We start from the raw sequence: 17,015 nt of genomic DNA, 5'->3' as shown, positions 1-17,015 counted from the left end.
AGGTATGCAATTTATGAAAGTCAGTAACACTTGACATGTAAAATTCACTAGAAAACCTAACATTAGTTTATTTGTTTTTCCTGTGGCTAATGGTCATCATTCATATTTCACTTACAGAATGATGGCATTAAAAATTTGCGGATTTTAATTTTCCAGCTTTTCCCCAACACTCCCTGTTAGTAGCCCTGGCTACTATACTTCCTCACAACTGTTATAAACACGCTTTCCACCAATCGTTCTCAAATGTCTTTTTCCACATGGATCAGTAAATTTATAACAAAAGAGGGTTTCCAATTTCTTATTGTATCAAGTAATAGTATTACAATAAAACATCACCATAATTTTCAAAAAGAATGTACTATTTTACCAAATTTAGAAAAGACATAAGCCTAGAATAACATTCTGAATAAATATAAAGAACAAATTTACAATATATATTAAAAGCAAGAAGGGAATATGTAAACTTGTTTGAAGTAGAAAAAGCAACATGTGCAATCTTAGTGTATATAAAACTTTTATGTCATATCTTAATTATACAGAATATATTTAGTAAATGTTAACTTTCTTCCATAACTTTTATTTTTATAATGTTAAAATGTTATAAAATGTTGCAGTAGCATTGCTGTTAGTGAATCCTTTGTACCCTCACCAAACCCATTCCTCGTTTTTGTAATCATTTTACTGAAATTGGACAAAAATTCTCCCCTTTCATTTACATACACACATACACACACACATACATACACACAGAGCACACATTCATAAAAAATATTTAGTGATTTTCTTGAGTGCTAAAAATCTTCACATAAATGTAATATCTGGAAATCTGTCTGGGGGAAGGTTGCCCGATGTATTATTTTCTTCAGATTTATCATTATTGATAGATGGAAATTAGGTTCACATAATTTTCTTATGGCTTTACATTATATACCTTTTGACAGCTTACAGCGATATCCTCTTTTTCATAAGTATCTGGGGCTTTTTACAATGTGCTGTGTTTATACTGCACTGAAATCTTAGGTATGTGTCCTCATCACAAGTATGAATGTTTCCATATAGAGGGGAAATTCCTGGATGGTTGAGTATGTGCATTTTCAACCTCCTCGATAATGCAAAGTTTTCACCACAAGTAGATATGTCAATTTACATTTCCTAATATAGTGTATGGGAGTTTTCACTTGCCACTATCTTCATAAACTTCTATCATTGCCAGATTTTATACTATTTCTTGTTCATATGATTTTTTGGTTTAATTTACAATAATTAATTATGTTATTAAATTGATTATATTATGAAATTTAATAGTGATTATGAAATGTAATTAAAATATTAAAATTAATATTAAACTCTAAAAGATCATTTAAAAGTAGAATTTGGAAACTTGTAAAGAATTATAAATATTCCTCAATGTCAAATTTGGCTGTAGTGCTATAATCCCTTCAATTATTACTGGAAAATGATAGAAAAATACATGAGTTGCCAAGTTTCACAAAAGCAAAGTTTTAGTTTTTTTCTCCAGAATTAGATTGCTTTTATAGAATGTTTTGTATTTCCTCAACTTGATGATCATGCCATTCATCAAGTTTGAAAAAATTTACCCTGTTTTTCTCTTTGAATTTTGTCTCTCTCTACTTAATTTCCAGACTTCCCATTAAACATATGTCAGAGCTTCTCATTCTGTTCCCCATTTCTCTTGTATTTCCTTCATTTTTTTCATATCTTTATTTCTTTATGCTACCTTCTAACTTTTTTATTCTCATATTTATTGTTCACTTTACAGCCTCATTAACATTAACAGAATTATAACTTAACCCTATTGGTTTAGTTTATTTCCTTGTATTTCTATCTAGTATTAATAGCTTCAGGGACACAACATGGGAATAGTAAAAATTCCTTTTGCATACCACACTCTTGTTATTGAAATATGATTGGTTTGCTTTTTTTTTTAATTTAAATTTTGATGTAGTGAACTCATACAAACCTAAAATCTAAACATGAAGTAGGTCCATGAAAATATTCTCTTTGAATGAACCACAGCATGCATACCAGCAACGTGATCTCTTGCATATCACTCCTCTGGTGTCACCTTACTCTTATTTTCTCCTCATACCTCTTAATTCCTTTGTTTCACTGTCTCTGAGGTTCTTTCTTTTTCTTTTTTTTTAAACCAACTTTGTGATTTTTATTGATGGGCGACAACTTTATACTCCTAGATATCACTAAACTGTGTACAATTAGGGATACAGCATTAGAGAAGAGCAGACAGCAGAATTAAACAGAGCAGACTGAAGGAGAGATCTTCATTATTTGCCCATTTTTCATTATGTGTACACAGAAGCATGAATGCGATTTGAAATCATTTAATGACAATAAAGTTACAATCACCCATCTATGTAGACTAACATTTTAACTCCAAATATTTGATCTGCAATGTGTATGTAAGCAGTTTCTCTCCAAGCAATTATTAAAATTTTCCCTGTTAGGAACCAGCAACTTATTTTTTATGTTTATTTTTCTTTTGAAGTAAGAACTAGTTCTTCTTTGATAACTGGCTCATTTTTATCATTTAACAAATCTAAAGGCTAGGGAAGAAAAGTGTGACGGATTAAAAAATTTCTTTTTTAAGGAAAGAGAAAATTCATTTTCACAAATTTACAAGTGTTGTTGCTGGTGCAGGACTTATTCTACTAAGCAATGAGACTGGGGATCAAATCCGCTTTCTTATCTAAGGAATCAGCCTTATTTCAGAAATATGGGTTTTTGTGGATTTTCTAAAATCAAGCGACAGTCTGTTTCAACCAAATGATTTTGATTTGGAAATTAGAGTCAACAGAAACTATGTAGTGCACGAACCCCAAGGCATCTCCTTTTCGTTCTAGCCCATTCTTGCAAAGGGAGAAAGAGTTTCTCTCTAAAGAGCCACTAAAGAGAGGCGGAAAGTGAGTGTGAGGTGGTGTCCTACGAAGCGGGCACTGGGCGCACACACAGGGCACAGAGGGTTTACACCAGGTCCACTCGGCGGTAATACAGGAGGTAGGCTGTGCGTTCAGCAGTTGGTTTCACCACCTGGTACTGGCTGATCACCTTGAGTGTCTGGTCATCAATGCGCAGCCAGCCATTCAGACCGATCTGGAAGACGTCTGTAGTGGATTGGCCTCCCGTCGCACTGTTGCCCTGATGGTAGACCACTGCAACGAGCCAATAGGTTCTGTGGCATTTAAAATTCTTATTTTTAACCCCTGGAGAAAGCAGTTCTTTACTAATTTCCAAGTCCACAGGATATTCAATATTTTTGATAAGCTTCTGGCACCCACCAGTCTTCTCATAAACGAATCGTTTCAGGTGTAGCACAAGGAGAGGAGGGAGTTTTTCCAGTCACTCTTCGACTATCTCAACTTCTTGTTTGGTTTTTGTGGTATAACCTTGGACAGATTCTCTTGTCACCAAGCTCTCCAGTGCGTCCTGGGGTGTGCGTATCTTGTTACACTGGATATCCTACTGCAATGTGAAAAAATGGCTGCAAAGTGGCAGATTCTTTTGAACTCTGCTAGTAAACCACAGACCAAAAATGCCGGTGACTGGAGTCTGAACAAACTCCGCCTGGCGGGTGACGGAAGTCTTGTTCCAGGGGTCCACTTGCTCCCATTCATCCTTGCTTTCTTCACCTTGTTCTTCCTGCTCTTCTTCATTAATAGAGTGGTTTTGGGGGCCATTGGAAATCGTAAGTTTTTCATTATTTGGTGGGAGAAGCTTCTTTAGGTTCAACATTTCTTCATGAAGTCCATTTAGGATGAAGCCTAAGTATTCCTCAGCATCATCTTGTCGACCCTTTTCAGGCAGGCTTGACTTGTTAACTGTCAGGAGTCTGTAAATACATGTGGGCTCAAAGGCAGCTCCAGGGTGAATGCCCCTGACGATTTTATCTCCAAGAGCTTGTCGGGGTTTTGGAGGTATGGCATATTAGTAAACTCATTCATTAGCCGAACAAAGCTGTCTATCATGGGTGTTGACGTACGAGGCCTTTGCACTTTGGAATACAGAGGAATGAACTTCATCAGGTGGTACATTGGCGGGCAAGCAGCCAGTGCCTGCAGTGTAGCATTAATGTATCACCACTTCCCTTTACTGATCAGCCCGTGGGGTTGCAACGACACTGGTTTATGGATTAAGGTTGCATTCTCCAGTCACTGCAATCTTTATGGCTACAGGATCCTCTGAAACTGGAACAAGCCCTTCTTTGACTTCAACCTGCTTTACAGAAACCAGGAGAGATAGGCGGGAGGGGAATACTTAGTTTCCACATAGGCCACCAGCGAGGAGGAAGAGGGCTTAGAATCATGAAACAGACTGGCCCAGGACTTGGGCTGGGTGACAGGAAGGGTGCCTGATGTAGAGCCCGTGCCGTCAGCCGGAGGTGATGCACTCTCGGGTTTGGTTGGGTCCAAGTCTATGCTTTCTGTGGTGTGCAACTCCACCCCGTTGGTAGCTGTGCGCTCACCCGAGGATTCAAGTATTTGCCCATTAGCAACTCCAAGGTTTTCAGTAGTATCGGTACCAACGCAGGGCTGAGCCCCAGCTGTCCTTGCCAGGGTGTCTCTGTCAGCCTCTGTAGAGAAGCAGGACTGGCCAAAATTAGCCCCGGGGACCCCCTCCGGCTACCCTGCAGTCCTGGTGTCACTGCCGAGTGCTCCGGGGAAAGGACTGTCAGGCACAGTGTCACTGACAGAGTCCGTGGAGTTCTGGGGGCTGTTACAAGTCCTGGGAGTAACGGACGGGGGCATGTCACCCATAAATTCTGCAACCTCTGCACTGACACTGTTGGGGACTGCCGAACTGGCATGGCCATTGACCAGGGCTTTTGTGGAAATACTATCATCACCACCATCTTTCAAATAGCTGTAATATCCAGGTGGCCACTTTTTCTTCTTTTTACGCTCCCTTTGTCCGAGACCACTTGAGACACCATCATTTTCCAAAACTTCCGCCTCCACATTAGAACTTCCATCCAAAGCGAGGGCAGAGCCTGGGTACTGGCAGTCGATGGAGCCATAGTTTGCTTCTTTAGTGATACCATCAGGGGTTGTTTTGGAAGTTCTACAATTGAGAATAAATTCAGGGGCCTGAGGGTTCAGTGTGCTGGAAATACTGTAGCTAGGGGTTCTCGGCAACGTGTCACTGGATTCAATGACTTCATTGACACCAAACTCAACTCTCTGATATTCTTGTCCATCAGGTAGTTTATCCACAGCCTGTGTGCCACACAGAACTGTTCCACTGTACGGAGGAAGCTCAACTGAAGATCGAGGAGTCACAAAGAACTGATTGAATTCGTCAGGGCTAAAATCTCCACAAATATACTGCGGGCTGTGGAGGGCCGTGGCTGCGCGTTTCAATGGGACTCCGCGTTCCTCCGCCTGCTCCCGCTGCTTTCCCCGCCGCCGCCATCTTCTCGCCGGCACATGCACCGCCTCTGAGGTTTCTCCAGTGAACAAAGCTGTTTATTTTAATTGTGAGATAGCAAAATATATTGAGCTTTATTTTTGTTGCAAATAATTTTTGTATCACAGTTGTGAATTGTTTTTAATTTATTTGTTTTTCTGATTAAACTCTCATACCCTGGGAGTTTAGGAGAGATTCAATGTAATATTTCTGTTTTTATTTTTGTTACTGTTTGAGACGAAGTCTCGCTCTGTCACCCAGGTTGGAGTACAGTGGCATGATCTCGGCTCACCGCAGCCTCCTCTTTTCGGGTTCAAGCAATTCTTCTGCTTCAGCCTCCGGAGTAGCTGGGATTACAGGTGCCCTCCACCACGCCGGGATAATTTTTTGTATTTTTTACTGGAGACAGGGTTTCACCATTTTGGCCAGGCTGGTCTCAAGCTCATGATCTCAGGTGTTCTGCCATCCTTGGCCTCCCAAAGTGCTGAGATTACAGGCATAAGCCACCGTGCCTGGCCTCAATGTAATATTTCTTTCCCCCTCTTACAATTAAATAGTTCATCCCTTTCCCAAAGCCAGATATACAGATACGCAAATACACATTCCCCATTTAAAAGTGTACTTCTATGGGATTCACTTTCCTAAATTCTACTTTCCTTTTGCTACTCATCATTTAGACTTGTGAAAAGTCAACTACTTTTCTCTCTCGTTTTACCTTCACTGTGCCTTTAGGAAAAATATGAAAATATCCCATGAGGGGAACTAAAATCCTTACCTCAAGTTTCCTCATTTAACTTCAGGTTAAAGTCTTTGCTCCTAGCAAGAGACATTGCAGTTTATACCAGGATTGAATACTTGCCAACTCAATCAAGTATCTATATTGTTCTACAATGTGGAGTTATACCCAAATAGATATAATGCTAAAATTTTTCTAAATCTTGAGTTTCTAAGGGCAGGTTTTATATAATTCATATTGAATATCCTTATGTCATAGATAAAGGTAAGTAGGTAGTGTCCTCTGTCAGATATCACAACATTTTTAATAAAATGAGATTTATAACAATGAGTATAAATATATATATATATTTTTAAAGGTTTTAGAAGCATAAGAACTTTTATCTCTCAGAGAAACTCTAAAAATGAAATCGTGGTATTCCAAGAAAATAACCAACTGTACATTATCAGATTTTTTATTGTTAAACATAATTGGTTGTCTCATATTCTGATTTTAGAAAACATATATTTTTACTGACATTAAATATACTCTGGGGAAGGGTTAGAGTGCAAATCATCAAGATCTAGGACATTCAAAATTATAGAAATTTCTATTCTTATCTGGAAGCATGCCTTTAACTGAGTTGAATTTAAACGCACATAAACACACACACAATCTTAAATATATCAGTCTTATTTTTAGTCTGTGGGATAGATATGCAAGGAGGTCGTGTTTGGATTAGAATCCCAGAATTTGCATTGAAAAACAACATGTTTTGCACCTGCATGCTCCCCTAGAGTAATTTAATGTTACAATTTCTGACAAGATAATTCCATCTTCACTGTAGTTGACTTTGCAGTAAGCTGTAGAGAGAAAATAAACGTGAACATACATTGGGGTAGAAAAAAGTATATTTAACAAAAAGGAACTTAGCACATAAGCTACAAGACTCAAAATTGGAGAAGAATGACAAAAGGAGATACAGAATCCAAATCATAATTTTGTCTTTCTCTCCCTTCGAAAGACCTGTGCTGTGTGTATGCAGCTGTGTGTGCACAGTATGTCTGCATCGTGCACCCATCACTTAGCACTCTGCACAAAAAGTAACTTTGTTGTTGGAGGAATATTCTGCGGCAGCACATCAGCATTTTAGGACAAAAACAAAGGATGCCACAATCTTTTCTGGGAGCATTTGGGAACAGTGAAAAAAAATATAACATTTCTTGCTTCAAGCAAGCTGAAAGATAAAGGTTAAACTTTAGCTGTTGAAGTCCTGGAAGTAGATTCACAGGGAGGCACGTGGACTCACACTTCTACCCATATTCCTGTTCACCATTTGGGATCCATTTTATTTTTCTCTTATTTTTTTTACGACAATTTCAATGGAATCCCCAGTCCATGTAGGAAAGTGTCCATCTGAAATCCTTCTCAAAATTGAACTCACATTTGGTTTCCCAACAGGAGATGAGGTTAGGTAACCTAGATGAGCAGTAGAATGATTTCTTTGTGGCTCTGGACTAACTCTTATTTTCCACTTTTAGAGAGAAAAGTATGACTTGTCACATCTTGCTACTCTATGATTTTTCTTTAATTAACCAATTTCTGAAGCAATGGTCATAAGTGGACAATTTGCAAGTAATTTTGAAATATTCTTTAAGTATGTTATACTATACTAAGCCTTACAGTTCTGAAAAGGAGACAAGTCAATTAAATAAGATTAGCTAGGTGAGAAAAATACTATGCTCAAATACTCAAACAATATTCCATCCTCAATATTATTTTTTCAAAGGTGTGCCAAAAAGCTGTGATTAAACTGGGTCAAATTCAGTGTCGTTTGAAGACTCATGAGTGTACAGAATAGAAATTAATCTAATAACATATGTTCAACCCCAGAGGAGAAAAGTTATCAAAGACTGAACAGTCTGAATACATTTTAGTCTCTCCCAAATTCAAAATTATATGACCCACCCTCCACCCTTCAAAGGACAATTTGTTGAGAAGTGGAAAAATGCTATGGGTTTATATTTCAGTATATAACTCTTCTTAGAATCATGGAATCACAAGCTTTGATAAAATTCTTGTAATTATTTTATCCAACTCAATCAAAGTTTGAGTTTGAGTTACTTTTGCATCCGTATTCCTACAGTTCTAATTACAGGGCATTTCTAATTATTAGAATACTTATATTTTGAGAGCCCAGAGTCATGAGAAACAATAAATGGGTTTGACAGACTAAATTCTAACAACAAATAAAGAAAAAAAATTAGAAATTTTTGCAAAAACAAAGGTGTGGTCAGTAGAATAATGCCCCCCTCCTCTGACAACCCCTGCCATGCCCTCAGATTTCTGTCCAGATCCCCATAACCTGTGAATACTTTATGCTACATAGCAAATGAGACTTGAGATTGCTAATCAGCTAACCTTACCAAGAAGAGTATCCTAGCTTAGATTTTCTGGGCGGACCCAATGTGAAACAAGGGCTTTAAAAGTGGGAGAGGAAGGCAAGCAAAACAGAATGGGAGATATGAGGACAGAAGCAATGCCAGAGAGATGAGGTGTGGGAGATACTGAACCAGTATTGCTGATTTTGTGGGTGGAAAAATGGGCCACCAGCCAGCCAGTGTGGCAGCTTGTGGAAGTTGGTAGATGCAAGAAAAAAAAATTGTCCCTGAGAGCCTCCAGGAAGAAGCACAGCTCTACCAACACCTTGGTTTCAGCCCAGTGAGACCAATGTCCGCCATCTGACCCCCCAGAACTGTAAAATATTAAATTTGTCCTGTGTTTTTATCAGTTTTGTAAGTTTATATGCAAATATAGCCTATTTTTCAAGATGATGTACATCACTAGGTAAATTAGATTTGCTTGATGTATCCATATCTGTATCTATTATGTTAAACTGATGTCAAACTGGAGCAGCCTTCAAATTACAGGTCAAAGGGCCTGCCACTAGCAGGGCAAATGGTAAAAGGACACTAACTTACATGGGCTTCACATGGAGTTCATGTGTTTTTTCCTTTGAAGTACTTCATACTATGTTAGGGATAAGAGTAATGTTCTTCATTTTTCCTCCTGCATGAAACATCAATGCCTTTCAAGAACTGCTTTATTTTGATGGGATTAGAAAGGAACTATGCTGTGACTTTAATTTTCTCTAATTATTGACTACCTTAGTAGCTTTTAGCCAGGAAATTGTTATAGCAGCAAGAAACTAATACAAAAGGATTATAAAACACATCATGGTACAATATGATGCCTTGAACAATGATTAATAGAAATAAAGAGAGAAAATTTTATTTGTCTCCTGTGGCAGGGTCCTTCCTCTCAGGATGGGTCAAGATCCATGATTCGGACTCATAGATATTAAAAGTAATCCCAGTACCCCACACTGTCCAGAATTGGACCTGGCCAACATGGTCTCTAAAATGTACATGAGTCCAGGCTTGGTTATAGTGCAAGGAAAAAAGGTATCGTCACAGCCTGGCAAGGGAAGTTAACGTGGGAGAGGGAAGACACGGTGGGTACACCAGTAACCCTCTGAAAGATGGGAATTCAGACACACATTGTGGAAAATGATGGCCTAGAAATAGAGGATCACATGCACTGCTTAAAGAAATCTCACAAAAGATGAAGTAACATAAATATTACTTCTTGTGGAAAGGGTTTGAATGAAGTAAATAGAGAGCTGTGGAAGCAACTATCAGAAGAATCAAAAAGGAGCTGAGGGACTTGCCGCTGTGTGATGGAACACAGAGGGAAGGAGACAGCTTACTGCTGCTTTTATGCACATGCTTTCCCATACAATTTGATATAGAAAAAGTTTATACATTCATTTTATTAAAAGTCAATTTTTTTATAAATAAAATTCTGATTTATGCTTTTTGACAGAATTTTTTCGAGCCCAAAAGTGAATAAGGATGAATTTGAATCTCTCTGATAGCACTTACTATTAGTTTTAGCTTACATAAAGTATTATTTATTTTCCAAAAATAGGGACAAATAATAGGACTGACATAAATCACAGATATGTATATATCAAGCTATTATTTCCATATTGTGGCCAAACAATTGATGAAGGCAAAAGTCAAATCACAACACTTTTCTAATTCCATCAAAATAAAGCTGCATTTGAAAGGTATAGATATTTCATGTAATAGGAAAAATGAAGAACTTTACTGTGATCCAGGATCTAGTATGAAGTACTCCAAAGGAAAGACCACATGAATGCCATGTGAAGCCCACGTACGTTAATGCCTTGTTACCATTTGCCTTGCTAGTGACAGGCCCTTTGGCGTATGATCAGTAATATGGAGGCTGCTCCAAGGGGTTTGTCATCCGTTTAACATGATACATATAGATACAGTTATGGATATATCATGCAAGTCTGATTTTCCTAGTAATGTAGATAATCCTGAAGAATAGGTTAAATTTGTACATAAACTTAGAGAACAGAAAAGAATAATATAACTTCAACTTTCCTTAGAGAGTAGCAGGCCCTTGTAAATATTGATGACAAAGTATTGATGCTAATGAAGTCAACATACTATTCTATACTGTGGCAACATAAAAGTGAATTTTGAACAATCTTTCATTAGGATATGCAATCCATGACCCATCTCCTTGACTCTGGGTAGGTGTGCGACTGCTTTGATTAATTGAGAGTGACAGAAGTGGTGCTCTGTGATTATGAGGATAACTGATAAAATATCCTATATCTTCTTCCTGCAACTCTGGGAATGTTTTCTCTGGAAGGATCCGGTTCACATGAAGCAAGTCCAGCAACTCTGACATTGCTGCTGTGGTTGCGGGTCCATAAGAAACCTCTTCTGTTTCACGCACACTCCTGGCTGAGCTCCAGCCTGCCAGGCAGCATCGTTTGGATACCAGATCAACAAGCCATTGTGGTTCAGCCCAGTTGAGCTTTCAGATTACTGTAGCCCCAGTCAATATCTGACTACAATTATGTGAGAGATCCTAAGCAAGAATTTTCCAGCTGAGCCTTTCATCACTGACAAAAATTTATCACTGAAAAAATTATGGACCAAGAAAAATGGCTATGTTGAGCTTGCTTTGTATAATTGGTGAAACAGTATTAATACCTAGAATATGAGTGTGCTTAGGAGTTTATTTATTTATACGTGTTGACATGGGTGAGAGAAGCAGAAGAACTCCAGGCAACCACACAACTTCACATTTTATTCCTTATTTATAGTATCACTTTTTAGAAAGTACCCTAGGTCTTCATTTTCCTCATTTCCCTATCTTCAAACTGGAGTTCATAATAATAAGCAACTCTCCAGATTTTTACAGTAATGAAATAGGATAGAACAAAATAAATCTCTTGGCCTTAGTGAAAGTCTAACACAGCCAGCCTCTATGGGAAGTTAATCAGGGCTCCTGAAACTTGCAGTTCTGGACCATGTGCTCACCAGATGCACAGAAGCTTCAGTGCTCTGCATTCAGAGAGGTGGAGAGAGGGAAGGCATTTTCCTTGGTATCCCTTCTCATTCTGAGGGCTTGTGATTTTACATTTTATTATGATTATATGTCTTTGATTCTGCACTTGAAATCCTTGAAATAAGAAAGATATGAAAAATTTAAGGTTACCTATTACTATTTTTTCCTTTCATTAATACAGTAATTGAAAATGATTATACATTAAGAACAACTTTCTTCTTTACCAAGACAAAGTATCTCATTTAATAGATATGGGCAGTGCTTTATATAAACATTTACTGTGAGATTTTCCAACATAGATGAACAGTTAATGGTACTCTCTCCTGTGCAATCAAGAGTAATTATTCATTGCAACATGGCCTTCTGACATTTTCATTCAGAAAAAAATAGATAGGAAATTAGAATAGAAAAACTAAACTATAGTTATGAAATTACCCAGTAACAAAAACAAAGGGAAAATTCCAAGGAAAAGATAATCGTCATTTATTGAAAGAAATATTTTAATTTTAATGACTTTTTTTCATTGATACTTAAGAAAGCATCCATCTCAATTTGTTCTAAGATAGCTTTCGTGTGTGTGTGCTTTTTAGTTACTAGAAAATAGGTCAACTGTCAGTTCTTCTATGACTGTGTTTATAACGACACACAGGAACAGATTTTCTCTTTGCTTCCCCTATGATAAGATATAAAGTAAACCATGCATAGAAAGCACAGAAGTTACCCTCTAAAGAGCTTAAAGTATTAGCAAAACAGATTGTTTTTCCCAATGGCATGTTTCAACAAGCCAGGTACTTGCAAAATGTTGGTGTAAAGAACAGAAATTCACGTATATGTGCATTTGTGATGCTAAATACAAGCTTTTAAAATGTCTTGTAGATGACTCTTTATTAGTCAGAAGCACTCACTGGGACAGTAACGCAATGCACCCTCTCTCAGAGCCAGATGGTTTAAGCTCCTCTTGGAAAATGAAAGGGAGTGAAGGGAAAGTCACAGTGGGTAGAGCTTGATAAAACATAAACAACCTCATAAAGAAGCATAAACTTCTTCACAAAAGGTAATTGGGGCAATGCAGCGAAGGAAATGTCAACCTGGTGTGATTTTTATGATGCAAAAAATAGGATATTATAACATGCAATCAACTGACAATGACCTGATATTTTGGAAGGTTAAGCATCCATTTGGACAACAATTCACTCATCTGGTTTAAAATTTGATGATCTGTTTTGTTAAGAATTACATAAATTGCTAAATTGATATAGGCCTAGTCAGAAACTTATGTAAATTAGGTTAGCACCTGGTGTATTCAAAGTGATTAAACCATCAGACCAAGTCCCTAGAGAAAGCGGACTCATCTTTCCAAATCCAATTCAGATGCCAGCTCCTCTGGGAAGCTTTCCTCCCCTCTACAAACAAAACACTTTTAGCAATTCCTTTGTGGCAATTAAATGCATGATACCTCTTATTTAATAATTATAACTTGTTTTCTCTATCTCAAAAGTACTTTCTTGTATAATCTCACTAACCATGCAGAATTCCATTTCTCAGAGTTTTTATTTTCTAATAGATTTCCCAGTCTCTCTGTAGCATGACCTCTATCACACAGCTTATTTTTTCTACTTTGAATATTCTCCAGCTAATATTATGTTGAACTTACTTTGCCAGTAGTTCATAACATGAAAGATTCAATATATTTAAATGACTGATAAAAGTACATACACTCTTTCTTCCTTACATATTGTGACTGCAGCAAGAGAGAGCAGGGGAGAGCAGCTGAAGGAGTCAGATGGGTAGACAGCACACACAGCATGGTGGCTGCAGTGTGGAGGAACTGGGTGACCAGAGGACCACAGGAAAAGGGAGGTAGAGGACAGGCAGGTAGGTAGATCAACAGATAGACAGAAAATAGATAATTCACAATTCATTCATAATTCATAACTAAATCATGGATCAGCTTACACATAATCTGGAAGAAATATTCTTAATACAGACCATGGCCAAACACAGTAAATTATGTTTTCTAAAAGATAATTGTTAACTTTGCTAACTATAACTCCCAGATCATTAATGTAAAAATGAAAACATGAGGAAATTTTCAAACAATGAAATAAAAACTGCATAATATAAGATCGGAAAAGTAACACCAAACATATTGCTCATGACAACAAGTGTCAGAGGGCTAATCTGAGAATAGGTCAAATTAGTTACTTACTCTTAAAGCAGATTCAAATAGTAAAAACAAAATAACAGTGTCAGGTAAAAAATGAAACATTGATGAAAGATATAACAGACGATTACAAAGAATATTACCATAGATATGAACATATTTTAAGCACAAATATACAGAGGCTTTAACCAGATAAAACAAGAAATGAGACAAAATAGTTATGAAAATATATAAACAGAGTGATCTGTTTAAATGGATGGAGAGAAAGAGACAGAGGACAGTGAGGAAATTTAACATTTTTTTTTATGGTTTCTTGCTTTGTTCAAATTCCAGTTCTTTAATCCCTGTATGACTTGGACAAGTTATTAAAATTTCTTTTGTCTTTTTTTTCTTCTATCAAGTAGAGTTGAAAATAACTTCTACTTTATAATTATAAATATTTTAAGGAATAAATGTGATAACTCATAAATTCTGGGTTAGTATAAATCATAGTTTATATTGTTTAACAAATAATAGCTAGTCATAACTATATTTATACATATATATATAGAGAGAAAGAGAGAGCCATAAATGTGTTTGTGTGTGTGTGTATATAGGCACTGTTAATGCCCAAGTCATTAACAGTGTTTCTCTCTTGATACTAGGATTTGGATAATGTTTTTAAAATTATTTGTGTAAATCTTGAGAAAAAGTTTAAAAAACAAAGATGTATTCATTTATTTCCAATTTTTGCCATACAGGGATTATGGGGGAAACAATTAAAAATGACATACTTATAGAAAATTATTGAGAAAGTCAATTAATTTTGTTCCATGGTTAAAAAAAAAAAAAAAATAAGATTAGGTGAACTTCTATGGAACTTAGTACCTATATGAATTGCCATACTTTAAGCCCCAGTAAAATTTTGCACAGAACAGAAATCTTTTTTTTTTTTTGCCTCGCACTTGATAGGAGTTCATAACAGATACGTCTGGGACTTCACTACTGTTCCCTGTTACATTTCAGCACCAATCATCCTTTGCATATATCTTAAGTTGAAAAGTCTGTAAAGGAAGCACACATTTTTTTCCATTAAGTTTTTCCTTAGAGTTTCTGAAGCTCTATATGTGTTCAGCCTACTTGCCTCTGCTTTCAATATTTCAGGCCAGCTGCCACTAGGACAAATGAAGTGCATTCTTTGGAAGCAGTAGAGAGCAAATGTAGCTTTCACTGCCAGCACAGTAGAGCATTTTATATGGGGCTTGGAGTGAAAATGCTCTTGTAACTGCATACATTGTAATTCTATCAATCAGCTGAAGTAGATATGTGGTGTTTTAAGTATGATTTCAAGAGGAAATTGCAGCAATAATTAATGATGCTACTTTTAGCTCTAAATTTTGCATACAAAACAGTCATCTTGAATTTGTATGTAGGTTAAAATACAGAAACAGGTTGTTTTATACATAGGGTGGTATGTATAAGGAATTGGTGTCAAAAATATTTATGAAGATTTAAGTAATAATATAAGCAAGAATGATAGATATTATACTGTTAAAAGAGCCAGATGGTAGATTTATACACAACTACATTACTAATTGCATTAAACACAAATAAATCTGCGAGTTAAAGACCAAGATTGTCATACTAGAATTTTACAAATTTATAACTGTCAATTTGCATATAAAACCCACTCCAAATACAAGGAATCAGTCATATATGTTGAAAAGGAAGAGAAGGTAAAGACATATGCCATAAACATTCTCTCCCAAAGTAGACTTTAGGGGCAACTCATTACCATAATTGAAGAGAGATATTTCACAATGATTAATTGTCAATTTAATAAGAGAAAGATATGCTAATCCTAAACTTTTGTATGTCTAAAACCATAACATAATTTTAACATACAAATCAAATATCACATACTCAAAGAAGAAATAAACACATTTGCTACCATAATAACTGACAAAATGAGAAGAAAAAAATTGTAAGAATGTAGAACATTTGAATGATTTTGAGCAACATGACTTAACGTGCTTTAACAACTTGACTTTATTGCTTAAAAAAAATAGGAAAAATAGTACTTCCAGAATAAATACACACTTTTTTCAATGCACATGAAAAATTTAATGATGTTATGTTCTGGGCAGGAAAGCAAGCAAGCTTTAGTTAATTTAAAACCTTTAAAATCATGAAGTGTATATTTCTGACCTCTTTGGAAATTAATGTCCAAAAATGGAAATCAAAATTTTCTAACCATATGCAAAATTATATATATACTCCTTGGCTGGATGCAGTGGCTCATGCCTGTAATCTCAGAACTTTGGGAGGCCAAAACAAGATGATTTCTTGCATCCAGGAGTTCAAGATCAGCTTGTGCAACATAGTGAGATCTTATCTCTACAAAGAATTAAAAATTAACCAGGCTTGTTGGTGGATGCCTGTAGTCCCAGCTACCCAGGAGACTGAGGCAGGAGGATTGAGTGAACCTGGGAGGTTGAGGCTGCAGTGAGCTGTGATCACACCACTACACTCCAGCCTGTGCAACAGAGTGGGACGTTGTCTCAGAAAACACAAAATGATAATAATACCTACACTTCTCAATAACCCTTGTGTCAGTTAGAGTGTCACAGTTGATAGATGAATCTCAGCTGAATAAAAATGAAAATAAGACATATCAAAATTCATGAAATTCATTTAGGCAGCCTTAAAGAAATAAATAATTGTTTTAAGGGCATGTGTTAAATGAAAGAAGATAAAAGTCAATAATTTAGATTCCATCTAAAGAAGTTAATAAAGGAACAGCAAATTGAACTCTAAGAACATAGAAACAAATAAAAATAGGAACTCGAGTAATAAATCAAAAACAACAAAATAAAATAAATAGAAAAGAGATAATGGACAATAGTTTAACAATAAAATAGGTTTTTTCTTTGAAAGCTGAATCAAATTGAAAATCCCCTAGCAACTCCAAAGGGAATAAGAGAAAACATTCAAATTAGCAGTATCAGTAAGGATTAGAAAATCACTGCAAATACTAAAGATGTTAAAAAGACAATAAGATACAACTGTATGCAAATTTCAGATAAACCTAAAAAATTTCTTGAAAAACACAATTTTCTAAAATTGATATGTGATGAATTAGGAAATTTTAAAGAAATTGAATCAGTAATAGAAAAATATTCTCAGAAAAAAAATCCAGTCCTAGTGGCTTCTTTGGTGAATTTTCACAAACATATAAGAAAAAAATAAGGAAAATCTTATGTA

At 36.2% G+C, this 17,015-nt stretch overlaps 1 pseudogene across 1 annotated transcript in view; it reads right to left on the bottom strand.

Moving 5' to 3' along the window:
• Nucleotides 1–2,862: 2,862 nt before the first annotated feature.
• Nucleotides 2,863–17,015, bottom strand: part of LOC105554516 — a 39,691-nt pseudogene continuing 25,538 nt past the window's right edge. Inside the window, exon 4 of the transcript XR_001008340.1 lies at nt 2,863–5,494. The product of XR_001008340.1 is annotated as a ubiquitin carboxyl-terminal hydrolase 10-like (transcript). The remainder of the gene's footprint in view (nt 5,495–17,015) is intronic.

The sequence above is a fragment of the Mandrillus leucophaeus genome, unplaced genomic scaffold (assembly GCF_000951045.1).
Source record: "Mandrillus leucophaeus isolate KB7577 unplaced genomic scaffold, Mleu.le_1.0 Scaffold647, whole genome shotgun sequence".
In the NCBI taxonomy this organism is placed as follows: Eukaryota; Metazoa; Chordata; class Mammalia; order Primates; family Cercopithecidae; genus Mandrillus; species Mandrillus leucophaeus.
This window is presented reverse-complemented; position numbering and strand designations above follow the sequence as displayed.